We start from the raw sequence: 20,504 nt of genomic DNA on the forward strand, positions 1-20,504 counted from the left end.
CATGCCCGAGGTCGCGCGGTTCCAGACTGTAACGCCTAGAACCGCTCGGCCACCCCGGCCGGCACGAAGTTTCATTTCGCTTCCTATTCCCCATCTAGAGCGTCACTTTCTTGTCACCCAGTCCCTAAGAGTCACAACCAGTCGGCAACCACGATGTCTCATCTAAACAGAGCTTGTTTCATATGTGAGACAAGTGCTGTCTTCGGGACAGAGTGGCCATCGTAAACAGACCACCGTAACTGTGTGACGCTACGACCCGTTGCTCGGACGTGTGGCAACTGGAATGTAACTGTAAGCCTCAGATAATGGTAGCGCCATTTGTTATTTCAGCCCTTGTGTCAGTGGCACTTGCGCATAGAGCAGCAGACTGACGGCCTACAAAGAAATAGTAGTGCATAAACCTATCAATTCATCCGATACTGTTGCTCAACGTTAGTATTGCAGTTGAAAGTTGCATTCTGGGGCTTAAACCCCACTCCTCTATATTATACGTGCAACATCCTAATAGCTTCGTCACTTGCTTCGGCCACACACGTACAAGTTACATATTACGAGTAAGTGAGCATCATCGAACGAAGATTATTTCGTGATGGAAGGAACAACAGGATAGCTGGCACGATATTCTTGGCTGCTGGCCACCGGAACTGCTTATGGGTGATTACAGACGCTTTTGAGTTGTGTACGAAACCTTATATGGCAACACATCCTAGTGTCTGGCATACATTGGTTCTAATCTTGGCGGTGGAAGAAATTTATTCACCCCTAGTACTTTGGCGGCTACGGTAGAAGGAGTAGCGTCCAGTTCCTGATCAATAGATCTGCCACCAACGTTCTTGATTAAATACAAAATCGCTGTATTTCGAGTGGAGACTTGGAGAACCGTTAGTGGTGATCCGTCCTTTGGACGGGGCAGTTAATTCCTGCTGCCCCCTTCCTGGTGTTTCAGAAGAACAGGCTATATGCTCACACTTTCTTTAATTTGCTTAGTCATCTATACCTATCAACACAAATTCATACTACACAGGCAAGCAACGCAGTCATCTATGGGATTTCACTAGAAGCTTATTGGCACACCTATCGATTTCTTTAGCTGTTATCCAAGTACTAAGCCAAGCTGTGCTGCAGAATTCGATGTATTACCAACAATGCTTCATAAATTTCTGACTGTGATTTTACTATTTTGTTTCCAGGCAGACAAATTCGGAAGCTCGTAGGATATAGTGGAACGGCAGAAGTATTGTCGTGGTACTGATTTCAGCCTATAGCGTGTATATATAGTGTGTTATGTATAGAATGGACTGGTGAAGAGTACGAATAATTAGCTTTCGTTGCCTCTTGTTGACGCATTGAATGTTGGCTTCTGTCTGGGGTCTTTCAGCTGATGTTTGTTTAACAAGTTTCCTGACGTTTCACCATCACTTGAGGCTGCCGTTGTCAGAACTTCACGCTCCATTGCTAATGGCGGACTGTAGTCAAGCTCGAGACGGAGATTATACCGCCTGTCGTGCCCACTTGTAAGAGCTTTTCCGTGGTCGTTTTCTCTGCGGTTTTCCCCTTGCTGCCTGGAATGGTCCGTCGCAGCAGCACGGTAATCCAGGATCCGCTTACTTTTAGAATTTTTCTTTCTTCTTGCAGCTGTCACGTTTGTGACTGTCTACAGCTTTGTTGGACAAAAGAGCGTTGTAGCTCTTCTTCACAGCGTGAATCTCCATGTTGATTAATTTAATTCCGTGATCTGTCTCTCTCAGCGCGAGCTCCGGCTCAGCTGATTTCTCAACCTGTCTCAATAGAAGGGAACGTACCGCATACCTTGTACATGAGGAAAAGTCTAACTTGAAATGACTGGACGATCCATTAATGCCAGGATCACGAACAGAAGCTGCATTGCAGACTGAAAGGGGCGAGTCACTTGCTCACCTAACCGTCATCTGTAAGAGTCTATTACACCTTTATTGACGCACCTATAGATATATTATTGTCAGACCGACAACAATGAATTCTAATGAATTTCTAATTGCAATTCGACTTTTTTGTCTTCGGCCAGATCTGTTCGGAAATGGTAAGGATATTTTGGAATGGTAGAAGTATTTTCGTTGTATTGACGTCGGCCTGTAGGGTGCATGTACAGTGTGGGTAGTGAATGGAATGTTAGCTAGCATCTATGGATTGTGGTTGAAGCATAATGAAACTACGGATAGGCGACAAGATGTTCGATCACGATTCATCGCAGAACGTGGAAGTCGGAGACTTAGCCACTCTGTGAATATAGCGCTGGTACAGACACAAATGTTTCTGTTCAGTGCAAATTGTTCAACATGGGCCTCCACAGCGTACGAGCCCTGCGCCCCATGTTAGTCACTGAACACGATATCATCGAGATTGAACTGCGAGTCAATGCAGAAACATTGCCCGGTCGGATGACTCACTTTCCTCGTTACATCAGGTCGATGGTCGTGTCTGGATACGCCGTCATCCAGACGAACGGATGCTGAGAACCAACACAGCGCTATGGACGCAGCCCTGTGGGGGCAATACCATGCTATTGTGCTGTGCGTTCACCTGGGTTTCCATGAGACCTGTGACAGTAATCTAAGGCACTGTGACACCTGTGCATTATGTGAACATTATCGCGGATCACCTCTATCGCTTCATACTTATCTTCCCGAAGGCGATGGCACCTTCCGGCGGTATGACTGCCCGTGCCACAAAGCGAGAATCGTGTTGCAGTGGAGCATGACAGTGCATTCATGTTGGTGTCTTGGCCACCAAGTATAACTGATATGAACCCGCTGGAAACCATCTGGGTTGCTATCCGGCACCATCACCGCACCCGCAAGTTACCGCCTCTTACTTTACGGTAACTGCATAACCTGTGCGTAGACATCTGGTTCCATATAAGTAAGAAAACATAGCAGAGTGTTGTGGAAACCATACCACGCAGAATCTATGTTATATTCTGTTCCAAATTAGCTAATTACCAGGTAGTCACTTTTCTATTGGCATTAAATCTTGTTCATTACATTACGTGATAGTAACTGCGATGCAATAACTAGTTCTTTATTTTTCTATGCGGGGCTGAAGTGAACATGCTGCAAGAAAATAGAGAATTCACAGTGAAGGAGAGTCGTGTTTGGATTAAGTATCTTCTTTTCAAAGGAACACGGCCAAACAAATTTATGACGATACGTTTGGTATATTGGGTGGTAACTGCCCTTTCTACTCCACTGTCAAGAACTAGGTTGCTGCATTTAAAACAGGGTGATTCAGCACTGAACGTGAAGAGTGTCCTGGATGGCTAACAAATGCAGTTCATTCCATGATCTTGGATGATAGGAGGGTAGCTGCTATGGCAGAGACGTTGAGCATATCCCGAGAACGTGTGGATCTATTCATGAGATTTCAGACATGAGAAAGATCTCAGCCAAATGGGATCCCAAATGTCTCATTGCACATCGAAAGGGCGGTTGCTTCACAGTACATTTTGGCCCGATTTCTCCGGGATCCAGTGGAATTCTTCTTCATTTTCACTGACGATAGCAATGTCATCAGCAAGCTGCTCATGTGTTGTATGCTGGTGTGAGCAACTTGTCTGCTGATGATTGGATAAAGGCAGAAGATGGAATTCTACCTACTAACTACTTACAACATGCTAAAACCATCACTGTAAACTGCTGTGCTGAGCTTCTAGACAAAAAAAAAGCAAAAATTGGTCTCCAAAAGTCAAGAAAGGAATCTTGCTTGTTTCTGCAGGACAATGCCCCTTCCCATAAGGCTGCCATCACGCAGTAAAAATTGCACATATTCACTCTGAAATCTACAAAAATCCACCCTATTCAACTGACTAGGCTTCCTCAGACTATTATCTGTTCTAAACCTGAAGAAACATGTCAAGCGAAGACGGTATCTGAACACTGACGAAGCCAGGAAGGTTGCGGATAAATGGTTTGCAATCATGCAGCAGGGCTACTCAGTCCACCTAGAGTAAAGGTTGCAGGTTATTCCTGGTGTTTTGCTAAGGCTCAGAAAATTCCACTGTGAAAGAAATTTTGGTTACAAAGAGAAACAAATCAACGGTCTTTTTCCGATTACACTGGGCGAATCATGAAACACATAATTACATCTTGTAATCCGTATCCTATATAAATTATTTATAGAACCTCATTTTCTGCTTATGATTTTAAAAGTTGTCATTCCGCGCTTCCAATTTCGGCAGGCGCGTAAGGAATGGGAAGATGAGCGGACAGAACCACAAAGCAGAATGTCCGTCTGTATCACAATTTACAATACACTGCCCTTCCCTCAAGAAGGTTTACAAATTAGACATGCTGCAGATTATAGACGAAACGTGAAGTCTTAATGGTGTGCTTGCGTCATACAGTTTTGCCCTGCCACATCCATAGTTTTTCTTTTTTTTCCGGGTAGTACTTGCAACCTACGTCCCCAATGGATGTATACCAATTCTATCTTCCTCCACAGCTTTTACCCTCTACAGCAGCCTCTAGTACTGTATAAGTTATTCCTTGATGTCTTAACAGATGTCCTGTCTTTCTGTACCTACTTCCTTTGAGCGTTTTCCTTCCTCGCCGGTTCTACGGAGAACCTCCAAATTCCCCTCCTAATCAGTCCACCCAATTATAAACATTCTTCTGTATCACCACGTCTCAGATGCTTCGATTCCTTTCAGTTCCGGTTTTCCCACAGTCCCTGTTTCACTTCGATACAATGCTGCGCTCCAAAAGTACATTTGAAAGGTGGCTACACTGAACCACAGCGCCAGAGATTGCGCCAAAGAGTATTATTCAGCCGCCTCCACTGGCAGTGCTTGTTCAGAACTCGTAGTAGTCAGTGCTTGTTCAGAACTCGTAGTAGTCAGTGCTTGTTGAGAACTCGTGGTAGTCAGTGATTGCTGAGATGTGGTAGTGAAGAGAGCTTGTCGAGAGGTCGTGGTGGAGAGTTCTTGTTGAGATGTGGCAGTAGAGAGTCGGTGTGGAGATATATTGTAATGATTAGAGTGATTTTCGTCAATATATGAAGGTAAAAGAAAAAAATTTTTCCTTTTCTTTTTATTATCTAAATGTTTTAAATAATGCGTCATTACAGGTTCAGTCAACAAAGCATCTGGCTTGTGTTCTTGTATTAGAGTGTAATTCTGGTTTTCTTGCGTGATTATAGGATTTCTATTTTCTTTAATTACTTCAGTATAATTGATATCTAAAATTTCTTGTCTTAGTGAAGAAGAACCGTGCCAGATGTGTACGTTGAATCACACTTCCACACACAGAACAGCTACACTTGTGCTTTGTTGGTTTCGTAGGTTTTATAGTTGCTGGGGATTAATTAATTGTATTAACGGAAATTTTCATTTCATTCTTTGTTGTTGTTTTATGCAGTCAGATTGCGTAATAATACTAGTCAGGGCCAACCGTTTACGAGACACAGCGTAATCGGACATACAGCCAGCAAAAAAAATTAAAAATCATTTTCAAATGAAATAGTTAAGCCCCCATGCACGTGGCGACCGCTGCTTCGGATCGTCCCTTGGAATTCTTCTGATTGTAAAAATAGTAGACAGTAGTATTGTTGTAGTAATTTGTAGTTTAGTAATTGTAGTCTATTTTGCATGTGTAGATTTGGTAATTGGCATTCTTCTAATGGTATTTTTCAAAATTTATTTTTTGTTGTCTTGTCTACGGGTTTGATAATTTAGTGCAATTATTTCAATTGTTCGTTAATCGTGTTTGAGGGAAGCATTTCGTGTGAGTGGTATTGTTGGTGATAACGTGTTATATTCTCTGTAATTTTCGTATTGTAACGAGTTTTGTATGTTTTGTAAATGATTACGCGATCGATGAAAAAGGCGAAAATGATGGATAGTCAGAATGACGAAATTGTTGACATGGCGAACTCGCCAACAGAGGAAAACAGTGTCATAAATAATGTAGTGGAAAACAATTTAATAAGCAGGGAAAATAGTCCGGAAACAGTTCGAAATTTTTCACAATCGAAAAATTCTCAGATTACGTGGTTAACGACAGAAGAAATGGAGCAGTTGATGAGTGCTATATTAAATTTGGGATCACAAATGGGAACTTTGCGATCTGAATTAAAAACAGAGATAGGAACAATTAAAACTGAGGTAGGATCTGAATTAAAAACACAAATAGGAACCATTAGAACTGAGATGAAAGCAATGACAACACGGTTATGCTCAAAAATAAGAACAATTAAAACCGAGATGAAAGCAGTGGGATCACAGTTACGATCTGAATTAGAAACTGATATGGGAACAATGGAAACACAGTTAGGCTCACGAACAGAGACATGTTTCAAATACATGAAAGACGAATCAAATAAAGAAATTAGAGAAGAAGTACAACTGATTTTGAAGGCTCACAATAATAGCTTAATTTCAACAGAAATCAGACAAGAGGAACAGGGCAGGGAACAGGAAGAAAAAGATCGCGTGATAGTACAGAAATTTTCAGAGTTAAATTTACAATGTGCACACGATAAGAAAGAAATACTTGAGAGAATCGAGGAGTCCATATCAAATGACAGATTAAATAACATAACACAACAATATGAACACTTAACTACCAAATGTGTCAATACTGAAACCCGAGTCGCGAGACTTACGGAAGACGTAAATAAACAGAAAGAACAAATAGGTGATTTATCGGAAAGAGTTGAGGAGATTTCAGACAAATTGACAAATCTTAGTTTAAATGGGGACAGAGATTCAGATGATACAGCACCATTGCCATTTGCAGAAACCGAAGAGTACCAGAACATAAATAAGCATGTTGAAAATCAGGGAAAATTTAATGAACGCGTGAAAAGGGAATTTGAGGCATTAAAAAAGCAAGTCAAACAAATTGAAGGCGAAATCTTAGGAAAAGACGGCAAAGGAAATTTAGAATCACAGATACCAGAGGGGTTTGTAGAAAGTAATTTATTTCATTTACGGGATGCAATAAGAGAGCGCGAGGCGCGTGAACTTAACAATAATCGACATTCGGACTGGAACAGTCGCGGTAGGTCTTTGTCGCCACGAGGAGAAAACTTTGACTATAAACACTTCTTAACTGTTCGGAAATTTAAGATCTTTCGCAATTCCAAGAATGCCATACATCCATGTTCATGGTTAGATCAATTTATGTACGCACTTCCACCAAATTTGCCACTAAGTCACAAACTTGAAATTATGTGCAGCTATTAAAGTCCTCAGGGGATTCACTACACTAAGTGAATATGTGCCGTAGCGAGCATAGGGCCCCGAGCTGTAGTGGTGCTATTTCCCTTTTAGTTTTCTGCACCGCTGCCTACTCTTTTACTATTCTTTGCATCTGTCAAAAACAACTCTTCTACTATCAATCTATCTAGAGAGTAAGTAAACAATAACCTGATATGACTAATTTACCCAAAAGTGACTTCGGAAATTACCGTTTGGACTTACTATATTTTCTGCAGTATTCATTCGTAGTTTAAAAGAAATTTTACCTGTTTATCTTCGTGACAATATTACTTCTTATGTTGACGATATTCTCATTGCTAAACGTTCTTGCAGTGAGCACAACAAAATTTTGGATTCATTATTACGTATTTTTGCAAGAGTTGGCATTACAGAGAACTTGGAAAAATCTGAATTTGGTCGTTCTCAGGTGAAATTTCTCGGTCACATTATTTCTACAGAAGGTATTCTTCCTGATCCAGAGAAAATAGACGCTATTCGTAATTATGCTGTTCCTACCACAAAACGTGATGTTCGTAGTTTCCTTGGTGTCTGTAATTTTCTTAGACGCTTTGTCGTAATTAAGCTGTTCCTACCACAAAACGTGATGTTCGTAGTTTCCTTGGTGTCTGTAATTTTTTTAGACGCTTTGTTAAATTGGACGATTTGGCCACACCTCGTTTATGTGAACTATCCGGAAAGAAATCTAATTGGTGTTGGGATGAGGAAGCTCAGTCAGAATTTGAACAACTTCGTGATGCTTTAGTTGCTGCTCCACTTCTTTCACATCCGGATTTATCTAAAGACTTTTGTTTGGCGACGGACTCATCATACAAAGGCCTAGGTGCACATTTATTTCAAGTGATAGAAGAAAACGGCGTTGTAGTACAGAAAACTATTGCATTTGGAAGTCGTGTTCTCTCTAAATCAGAAAAGAATAATTCGATTATGGAACTTGCAGCTTTGGCTGTTGTTTGGGCTTTCACAAAATGTCGCATATTTTTGTTTGGCAGACATACTAAGGTTTACACTGATCATCGAGCTCTGGAATTTCTTATGTCAACAAAATTAACTCATGGTAGATTGTCACGATGGGCGTTGTACCTACAGGAATTTGATCTTAATATTGTTTACATACAGGGTTCTTCAAATATTGTTGCTGATGCTTTATCACGTGCACCTATGGGTTTGAAACAAAGTGCTGAAGAGGACTGCAAGGAAAACAATTATTGTTTGATGTATATTCAAGGTGTTTCGTTTGAGAACTTTATTTCGTCTTCGCTCCAGGACATCACTAAGGAGCAAAATAAGGATCCAATCTGGAAGGACATTAAGGAGAAGTGGAGGAGAAAGGAAAGCGTAGCGATTAGACAGCATTATTTAGTTCGCAATGACATTCTTTTTAAACGAAAATCGGTCGACAACTCTGTTTGGTTGGTTTGTATTCCTGATGAGTGGGTTAATAAGCTGATTTGGTATACACATTTCAGTTATGCACACTTTGGTCCCAGTAAATGCTTTCATAAATTACGGGAAAATTGCTACTTCAGTAATATGGAAAAACGTATTCGATCTGTTCTGGCCAAATGCAAATTATGTCAAAAGGCTAAGACGCCAACAATTTCTCACAGAACACTGTTGTTTCCTATCATTCCAGCGAAATTAAAGGACATGGCTGCAGTCGATTTGTTCGGTCCAGTGGTTCGTTCTACTAATGGTTTTGCGTACATTTTCGTAGCAGTGGAGTTGACATCAAAATATGTGTGTTTTACACCTTTACGCAAAGCAACAGCTCGTTCAGTATCTAACGCTTTCATCAAACATTTTCTTAAAGAAGTTGGTCATGTTGATAAGGTTATATCAGATAATAGATCACAGTTTCGTTCTAAAATTTGGCTTCGTACTCTACGGCGTCGTAAAATTAAACCAATTTTCATTTCACTTTTTCACGCTCAATCTAACGCTTCAGAGAGATGGATGAAGGAAATCAATAAATTGTGTCATCTTTATTGTCATCAGAATCACAGAACGTGGGATCAGTATCTTCATATTTTTCAAAACATTCTGAATGAACTCCCTAATGATTCAACTTCTTTACCGCCTATACTGATATTAAAAAAACAAAGCACCGACAAATCGCTTATCTGAAATCGTTCCTTTTCCGCCTACACGGAAACTGCGGCATTCTGAAGTTGTGAACCTGGCTCTACAAAATATTGCATCTGCGGCTGCTAGAAGAGAGAAATCAGCTAAACATCCTGGTCGTTTAAAAATTTTGGCAGTTGGTCAAAAGGTGTTAATTAAGTCTCATCGTTTGTCTCACAAAGGAAAAGGCTTGTGTCGCAAATTTTTTCTGCTTTATAACGGTCCATATAGAATTCGCAAAATTATTCATGATAACACTGTTGAAGTATAAACTCTTAAATCACGACGCTCTAAGGGAATACATCATATATCAAACGTTAAAATTTTTGTGGAATGACATACTTTCGAGAAACCAACAGTTTACGTAAACATGCAGAGAATACAAGGATACCGCGCTGTGTTTTGGCGGCGGCATATACTCAAAGCAACAGTCAAGTCTGCGCGCCGCACAAGGCAGTCGTTGACCGCAAACAATCACTTCCTACGTCACGCGCCTACAGCTGATCGAGCGCTCAGTGCGAATGCACTGACAGCCGTAAACACACAGTCTAAATTCTCCGACTAAATTCAGTATAAAGCTATAGTGACTTGATGAATTATGTTATTAACGTTCAGTATTTTTCAGGATACGGTTGTATAAAATATTTAAGAACTTCAGGTAAATTCTGTGTGTCTCCGACGTTAAGAGGACTTGCTATCGAGAAAATTTCAAAAAGAATGTAATTTCCAAGAAGAAACTAATAAACTAAAAAGGTAACTATTAACTGAGTTTATGTTTTCAGGTAACATATTTCCACTTAGGTACGTACTTTAGACGTAATTTGCTACTCGCGATTACGTGATTCATACTTTGTGCTAATTTCATGTTCTATGAATTTACTTGTGAAGCGACGTGCTTGCGTACATTTGCTGATTTTTGTCAATGTTTTATTAATGAACAGGGTTGTTATTTGCATATATTATGCATCGCTTGGCTGCAATGCTTTTTCACTGATGTCATATTTTTCTATTATGTGTCTGCTGTGCTTATTTATTTAAATTATAATTGTCACCTGATTAGTTGTGCTGATAGATATGTAAGTTATACTTTGTGATTTATCTGCTTGCGTCTTCATGTTTACTTATTAAGATTACATATGAACGTTTATTTGCTTATGCTGATATGATGCTAATGACCTGTTTATTATGTTAGATAACATATTTGCTGCCTTGCTTATGGATTGCATATTTACACATTTTTGTTTTGTTGTCATAACTACTCTTTAATTTGGTATGTAGAAATGCTGACATACTGTGTATGAACATAGAGTTTAGGTCACATTATGGTATTAATTATAGATTGTTCGCTTGGCTGAGCCTCGTTCTAAGAATTGTGCTGCATCCACTTGTTGACATTCTGTACTCTACTGGTATATTTACTCGCTATTGCATGTTTTGCTTACGCTCAGTGCCTTATATTTTTAAGATAGGAAAATGAACTGCTATAATTCGACATAAACGTCATTAGTACCAGAAACTTCAAAGAAGTCACATGAGCTGGAGGTTTTATGAAAGCTGTATAAATGTATGCTAATAGGAAGGAAGCTAACGACATGACATACCAAAACTAGGTTTAGACCATTGACAGTTATTACACTGCATTTTTCGTGAGCAATTGAAATAGGAAGTGACACTTGACACAATAAATACTCCACATGTTTGCTTCTGTTTGCCATAATTCTTGAAGTGGTGTACACCCTGTGAAATATTATGATCATTCACACTCCGTAATCGTACTTAATTACTGAGAGTTATTCGAACTAAGTCTGTTAGAGGTCATATATGCATTTCTTTTGTTTATAATTCATAATGAGTAGAAGATTTGGGTCAGATGGATCACACAGAGGTTGTGTGTTGACAATGTGTCTTCGGATTGTATGGGATGATGAGGTTTGCATTAGGATTTTATCTGTACTTGTTCGAGGAGACTGACTAGAGGAAAGAGTTGTTATGGAAGTGAAATGATATTGGCGATAAGGTTTATATGTGTCGACGTATTGAAGAGGTATTATTGAGGTATTGAGATTATATGAAGTTGATGATTATTGGAGTTTTTGTGGACAAGAGGTAAGGTAAATGATATTGATGATAAGATTTATATGTATCGACGTAAGAGGTATTATTGAAGTATTGAGATTATGTGATGCTGCTGATTATTGGAATTTTGGTGGATAAGAGGTAAAGTAAGTGAGGTGCATATTTTTTTGTTGGTCTATATGGAACAAGGAGGATGAAGATAGCAGACTAGAACACTAAAGTAGAAGGAAGATTGTCTACACACACTTTGTTAAATCACTAAGCAGTATATACTTTTTTTTGAAGAGAGGAAGTATTTGCATATCTTGGCACACTGACAGTTGTTCAGCAACAGTACATTTGATTTGGCTTGGCAAACATTGGTCTTGACATGATGACTATGACGTTGACTAACTATTATTGACTGTTATACATTGCTGCCACTACTACTTGATACACAAGATGAACATCAAATTTTGACAGAATTGCATTTACACAGTTAACACTATTCAATTACACAGTAGTACTTCATGTGGATGAAAGATGAGTGAGTGTGTTTTGTGTGTTTTCCTTTCCTAATCCTACCCACCTATCTTCTAAATATTATTTTATTTGTTTGTAGTGGCTTGCACTGACACCCCTAAATATTATAGGTTTACTGATATTTGAGTATTTGTAATAGTCAATATGACAATTATCTGATATCATTTGTGTGTTTATTAGAATTTATATGTTTAGTGTGTAAAAGCATTTGTATGTGGATTCAAACTATTGTTCATGCCTGAACTGTCTGATTAGTGATGGTGAATATTATGAACTGTTACCTGCACTTGTTCAACATTGATGTGTGACACTTAGAAATGTTTAATTTCTGCTGATGAACTGTGTGATTAGTGATAGTGAATATTATGGACTGTTACCTGCACTTTTTCAACACAATGGGTGCCACTTAGAAATGATTAATTTCTGCTGATGAACTGTGTGATTAGGATAGTGAATATTATGGACTGTTACTTGTACTTTTTCTACACGATTGGTGCCACTAGGACATGTTTAATTTCTGCTTATAAACTCTGATGAACAGTGTGATTAGTGATATTGAATATTATGGACTGCTGTCTGGACCTGCTCATCATTGCTAGGTGCCACTATTGGAACTGCTTCTACTGACATAATGTCACTTGGTGTCTGCACCTGTTCAACAATGCTGGGTGCCACTAATGGAACTGTTTCTACTGAAATAATGTCACTTGTTGGTGTCTGCACCTGTTCAACATTGCTGGGTGCCACTAATGGACTGATTCTACTGGGATAACGTCACTTGTTGGTGTCTGCACCTGCTCAACATTGCTGGGTGCCACTGATGAACCGCTTCGGCTGAGAAATGTGACTTGTTGCTGTGTGTACCTCTTCAACATTGCTGGGTGCCACAGATGGAACTGCTTCTACTGAAATGATGTTACTTCTTGCTGTCTGCACCTACTCAACATTGCTGGGTGCCACTGATGGATTGCTTCTACTGAAATAATGTCACTGTTGCTGTGTGCACCTGTTCAACATTGCTGGGTGCCACTGCTGGACTGCTTCTACTGAAATAATGTCACTTGTTGGTGTCTGCACCTGTTCAACATTACTGGGTGCCACTGATGAACTGCTTCTACTGAAAGAATGTCACTTGTTGGTGTCTGCACCTGTTCAACAATGCTGGATGTCACTAATGGAACTGTTTCTGCTGAGTGTTGTCACTTGTTGCTGTGTGTACCTGTTCAACATTACTGGGTGCCACTGATGAACTGCTTCTACTGAAATAATGTCACTTGTTGCTGTCTGCACCTGCTCAACATTGCTGGGTGCCACTGATGGGCTGCTTCTACTGAAATGATGTCACTTGTTGGTGTCTGCACCTGTTCAACAAAGCTGGGTGCCACTAATGGAACTGATTCTACTGGAATAACGTCACTTGTTGCTGTCTGCACCTGCTCAACATTGCTGGGTGCCACTGTTAGAACTGTTTCTACTGAAATGATGATACTTCTTGCTGTCTGCACCAACTCAACATTGCTGGGTGCCACTGATGGATTGCTTCTACTGAAATAATGTCACTTGCTGGTGTCTGCACCTGTTCAACAATGCTGGGTGCCACTAATGAAACTGTTTCTGCTGAGTGATGTCACCTGTTGGTGTCTGTACTTGCTCAACATTGCTGAGTGCCACTAATGGAACTGCTTCTGCTGAATGATGTCACTTGTTGGTGTCTGCACCTGTTGACCATTGCTGGGTGCTACTGCTGGAACTAATTATTGAAAGCATTTTATGTGAACATTTGTATAAACTGATTTTTTGTGTATTGTGTGAACTATTATGTAAAGTCACATGTATGAAAAGAAGTTGTATTGCTTACTGTATTTTATATATTAGGTTATTGAAAGGTCAGTGCAAAGCCAAAATTTTAACTAATTATGTGATATTTAGGTATTAATATTATCTTTTATTTTTGTCTGTATTTTTGTGGACGAATTTGGTGGTATTTTCACTACCAATGCTGGCAAAAATACCGTCAAATTCTGGCCCGTGGAGGAGGGGCATATGAAAGGTGGCTACACTGAGCCACAGCGCCAGAGATTGCGCCAAAGAGTATTATTCAGCCGCCTCCACTGGCAGTGCTTGTTCAGAACTCGTAGTAGTCAGTGCTTGTTCAGAACTCATAGTAGTCAGTGCTTGTTGAGAACTCGTGGTAGTCAGTGATTGCTGAGATGTGGTAGTGAAGAGTGCTTGTCGAGAGGTCGAGGTGGAGAGTTCTTGTTGAGATGTGGCAGTAGAGAGTCGGTGTGGAGATATATTGTAATGATTAGAGTGATTTTCGTCAATATATGAAGGTAAAAGAAAAAATTTTTCCTTTTCTTTTTATTATCTCAATGTTTTAAATAATGCGTCATTACAGGTTCAGTCAACAAAGCATCTGGCTTGTGTTCTTGTATTAGAGTGTAATTCTGGTTTTCTTGCGTGATTATAGGATTTCTATTTTCTTTAATTACTTCAGTATAATTGATATTTAAAATTTCTTGTCTTAGTGAAGAAGAACCGTGCCAGATGTGTACGTTGAATCACACTTCCACACACAGAACAGCTACACTTGTGCTTTGTTGGTTTCGTAGGTTTTATAGTTGCTGGGGACTTAATTAATTAATTGTATTAACGAAAATTTTCATTTCATTCTTTGTTGTTGTTTTATGCAGTCAGATTGCGTAATAATACTAGTCAGGGCCAACCGTTTACGAGTCACAGCGTAATCGGACATACAGCTACGAAAAATTTAAAAAGTATTTTCATTAATAATAATTAAGCCCCCATGCACATTCTCAGAAACTTCTTCCTCAGATTGAGGCCTACGTTTGATACTAGTGATATTCTCTTGGCTGTAATCCTGATATTAAGTTTCCCATTGTTCTCATTTCCGCTGCTTTTCATTACTCTCGTCTTTCTTCGATTTACTCTCAATCCATATTCTGTACTCATTAGACTGTTCATTCTACTCAACAGATCCTGTAACTCTTCTTCATTTTCACTGACGATAGCAATGTCATCAGCAAATCTTAACACTGATATGCGTCGGAAACTCGGCCATGTTATCACCGAGCTATATGGTGCAGTGGTCAGGACATTGGACTCGCATTCGCGAGGACGACCGTTAAAGTCCGCATTCGACCATCGAAATTTTGGGGTTCCATGATTCCCCTATATCACTCCGAGCAAATGCTGAGATAGTTCTGTTCAAAAGGCACGCCCGGATTTCTTCCCCATCTTTGTAAACAATCGGAGCTTGTTCTTCGTCTTTAATGATCTCGATGTTGACGGGCCGTTAAATGTTAAACTTTCTTCTTTCCTTCAATGTTGTCAAGCAGTTCAATATCAGAAGACGATCTAACTCACATCTTCTTTTTATGTGAATGGTATCGCGATTAGCAAGTAGCTCTGTCCAAGGGTGTAAGCGAATCGAAGCACTGGTTTCGAAGTAATATCAGCAGTGGCATTTCACTAGAAAACGCAAAAAAGTTACATAATCGTCATGGAGATTTTTAGAGATTGTAATTTACACGAGTAATCGTGTGACTGTTGCACTTACTGTCAAACGTTAGTGTTATTCTGCGTATTTCTTAAGCTTTACCTTTCTGAAGCAACTGTATAATCTCAAGATATATCCACTACATTACTTCGCAGCACAGTGTATTTCAACTGTTCTTTACTTTTTTCTTTAATAACGTAAAATAGCTGTGTATATGGCATTTCACTACAATGTGCTTTTGTGGTATGTTATTAGCTATTATGTATTCTGTGTGTAATTACATGGGCTTGTTCTAATTATTAGATAATCGCTTACAATTAATGGTAATACACAGACAAAGTACAATAGAAATCTGTTAATAGATTAAGTAGAGTGTTTCGTAGACGGTAACTGCATTGGGCACCACGTAAAACTTGGACGTAGACCTCTAATTAGGCTAATTATACTAATTAATATAAATATAATAAATGTAACACAAGTACTGTAGCAAATTAACACACGTACAAGACGAGATGAAAATAACGCTCAACATACACGGTAAGCGCCACTATATGTAGAAATAGTAACACGCAGCTAAGCTGGAATAAAAACCTACATATTAGAACATTCATGTGAGAGGATAATCGATTTGTGAACTCAGAGACGTGAGACCATCCCCCCCACCCCCCACCCCCCCACCCCACCCGAGCAGCGTCGGAACAACATATAACGTTAAGTGTAGGAACAATTTTGTAAAGAAACTTCAAGCTAAACTAATATTGTCATGTTTGTCCCGTTGATCCAGAATCATGGAAACTCCTCCGGGAAAGTTTGAGTCACACATCATGAAAATTGGCTAGAAGCAAGCTTTCACAGTTCAAGTAAATGAAAACATCCGAAAATTATTAACCCGTAATTAGGTCACACGAAAGAAATATATTTTTTGTCATTCGTTATCTATTTGTACGTCTGTTACCCAAAAGGTTTGAGACACACTGTAGGCAGACTCCTCAGGTTGATTGAAACAGTGCCGACCATCCGCACTGTCCATGCAGCACAGAACCACCTGAAAAAAAAAAAAGATTACGGCACCCTGGGTGAGGTGATAGCTAAGCTTATATGCTCTGTGACGGTTCTTTGCAATATGGGACCAAGCACAGACCACGTTAAATCTTCTTTGTCAAGCAAAAATATTAGAGGCCACTCTGTATGGATAATATATTGTCCATATAACATGTTTGGTTTTGTGCTTGCTAAACATGCTCCTTCCCCAGTTTATTTGTATTAAGGTTTCTCGGCGTACTACATACTACACCTCTGTAGAGCACAGAGCAAGCCGTTGGGAGTGTTCCTGTCTACAGATAAGAAGGTAGGTTTACAGGAATGTAGACATCTTATAGGTGGGTGACGGCTTTATTGTAACATGAGTCGCAATTTTGTCTGAATTCGGTCCGGAACTTGCCTTCTGGCACAAAGAGAAAGACTTAAGCAAGAAAACTTTTAGCCTAGAGTGGTTTGTGCTCCCAGTAACGTTCAAGGTGTCTCAATTACAACTTTTTACTGTAAATGCCAGTGATGAATGTATGTGTGGCGTATTGTCGTTAATGATGGTGACTAATATCGTGTTGTAACATATAGCCTATCCCTCTCGAATAGCACTGAAAGGTCCGAAAGACTACAATGCCACATGCTGCCACTCCATAAGATGTGCCAGAGAGGTTTGGGTTTTAGTGTAGAAAATTGCTGCAAAGCCTTGAGATCACAAGGAGATATATTACTTAAGTTATGATGCCGCCCACCATCTCTTCAAATTTTCTATTAATTATTTTTTCTCGTCCACACACTTAATTCACGAAAGATCTTAGTAACTTTTCAACTATTTGAGATGATATCTCTATTGCTAGATGCCTTGGTAAGTATTTATGATTATCATAGCAAAAATGGTTCAAATGGCTCTGAGCACTATGGGACTTTTACTGCTATGGTCATCAGTCCCCTAAAACTTAGAACTACTTAAATCTAACTAACGCAAGGACATCACACACATCCATGCCCGTGGCAGGATTAGAACCTGCGACCGTAGCGGTCGTGCGGTTCCAGACTGTAGCGCCTATTATCATAGCAGACCTACTCATTATTCCAATAATTCTCCCCATAATTCACGCCTCCCTTTTTATTTCTAGTGTCTTCCTTTCGTAAACCTGCTTCTGTACGTTAAGGTGTAGATCTTTCTGGAAAAGGATACAAGCCACACACGGAAATCAACTTTCCCACTTTTTGGATTGTTTCGGGTGATTAATGGTCAGATTTCATAAATTTCCTTATTTTATTTTTCAAAGAATTAAGATTACAATACAGCATGAATTTAACGTAGGTTTCTTCAAACACTTTTGATTGTTTAATTGGACAAGGATGGGGCAGGGAGGAACCATCAGTCACCCGCATGAAGTACTCAGGAAATCCACCTACGATATAGAAAAGAATAGCCTTTCTGAGATGTGAAGCCATTATCCCTAAACACGATCTCAGCATCTTCATTCATTAAATTGCCTTGGTCTGTCTTAGCATGTTCCTAGTATTTAGTATCTCCTGACAAATTACTATAAGAAGAGAAACATTTAACATTCTGAGAGTTAATATTTAATATTGTTGTGTTTAGGATTATTTCAATTTTTCATGTTGACGAGATGCGTTATCCTGACAACTGTTTTTTGTTGCGACATTAAACATGTCATTTCAACTTATACACATGTCTTCAATCCTAGAATAAGTAAACCACAAATATTGCACCTTAAAACATAAATAGCCATACCTTTTTGCCGGCCGCTGGGCCGAGCGCTTCTAGGCACTTCAGTTCGGAACCGCGCTGCTGCTAAGGTCGCAGGTTCGAATCCTGCCTCGGGCATGGATGTGTGTGATGCCCTTAGGTTAGTTAGGTTTAAGTAGTTCTAAGTTCTAGGGGACTGATGACCTCAGATGTTAAGTCCCGTAGTGCTTAGAGCCATTTGAACTATACCTTTTCACTGCATTGACTTACTCCGTCAAAGGACCATAGCCCTCGGTACATGACACGCATTGCAACTTGATACGTCTAACCGTTCCTAAGAGAAAGGATTCTTAACAGTCGGACAGACGGACAGACAGACAAACGACAAAGCGATCCTATAAGGATTCCGTTTAACCGACTGAGGTACGGAAACCTGTCAAAAGACCTTCATGCAGCCCCAGCTCTACACGGTGTTGCATAGGCAACGGTGTCCGAGGCCTCAGCTGAGTAGTGAAATTTCGCTGCCGTGTGTACCGGTTTAGTGGACTGAGTGGAGCATCAAGGTCTGCACAAAACTTATCAGATGGCAAGCCTACTTGTCTAAATGCAGTGTTGAAAAAAACGCAGCCTATATCACTGACGTATGGTGCTCGAACTTACAACCTTAATGGCAGCAGCATTAAATCCTATATGCTGTTACTTACTTGCGTGGCATGATTTTAATGAAATGAAAGCTGTGTCCGCAGAATTTTGTCGACATAGTGTGTGTGGGGGGCACAGATGCTGGACGGTAACTGGTTTCTGATGGTCCCTCGCGTGCCGTGAGCGCCGGCCGGGCCCGTGCGTGTCCGCGGGCGGCGGTCGATGGATGTGGAGCGGCGGCACGCCAGCCTCCGCTGGTCGCTTATCTGCCCCTGCCTCTGCCCCTGCCGCACAGAACGGCTCGCCGGCAGCCACGCCGCCGCGGTCCGCGCGTCGACCCCCGATAACCCGCGCCGACCCCGGCCCGCCGCCAACTGTTGCTGGGCAACGGCTGCGGCTTGATAGATGCCGAGACTGACAATCACTCTCTTCGAACAGCCTAAATTCAGGGAATGAAATGTTCAGTACGAGCAGCAAAGGCTTCGGCATGGTGGCCAACTAATGGGTGCCCTGAGCAGGAGGATATGACGTGTTGTGCAGGAGATCAGGACGAGTGCAAACAGAATGAAGGAATGTAAGTCCAATGAGCAGTTAGTCTGTCTTCACATCCAAAATCGAGTTTCACAGTGACACTGGATCTCTTGTAGGTTGCCTAACCGGTAATTTCCAAGAATGATTGCCTATCGAAGTCGCGGGGTCCAAACGATACATATCGAATATGATATTGTAAATCGATCATGCCACTCTGGTGGCGGGCGTTATGAGTATCTCTACAGTGATGATTATAGCAACGACAAAAGAAGAGCGTTACAAAAATACTTCTAATTACAAAGGAAACCACTTACCTTACTCGTCGTAGGTGTTGTAATGTTAAAGTCCATGTGATGTGTACAGTACGGGAGCAATTCCCTTTTTGCCACAGCCTGGGTAAACTCTGCCTATATCACGCAGGAATATGGGTAGAGTGACACATGCGTTAACTTTTCCCTGCAAACGCAAGTTGTGGAAATAGAGGTACTGAAACAAGTACAGTTAGTCTCTTTGTGCTGTACGCCCTTCTCTGTTAACGGAAGACTGCATAGATTTCCATAGCCGCTCGATGTTCTTCGTGTGCACCTGTCTGTAATGACTTTACTACCAGGCACTATGAAGTGCTTTGTCAGACGCACTAATGTGACCTTGTCTCTGAACAATACTCTGACAACGAAACACTTCCGGGACTCTCGTTCTGTTCCACCGAATACCCAAATATGATCGATTTCACTTTTTGAACGTCGTCCTCTCTGGTTCTTCATTCTTGCTATGCGAGATTGGCCCACTTCAACAACATTACTCGGTGCACCATTCGGAACACTGTCGTTCGCCGGCCGGAGTGGCCGTGCGGTTCTGGGCGCTACAGTCTGGAGCCGAGCTACCGCTACGGTCGCAGGTTCGAATCCTGCCTCGGGCATGGATGTGTGTGATGTCCTTAGGTTAGTTAGGTTTAAGTAGTCCTAAGTTCTAGGCGACTGATGACCTCAGAAGTTAAGTCGCATAGTGCTCAGAGCCATTTGAGAGTCACACTGTCGTTCGGCACTACCACATAACACACTTCTCTGTAAAACCCGAAATAGTCACACGCG

Source organism: Schistocerca piceifrons, chromosome 3 (assembly GCF_021461385.2).
Source record: "Schistocerca piceifrons isolate TAMUIC-IGC-003096 chromosome 3, iqSchPice1.1, whole genome shotgun sequence".
Classification (NCBI taxonomy): Eukaryota; Metazoa; Arthropoda; class Insecta; order Orthoptera; family Acrididae; genus Schistocerca; species Schistocerca piceifrons.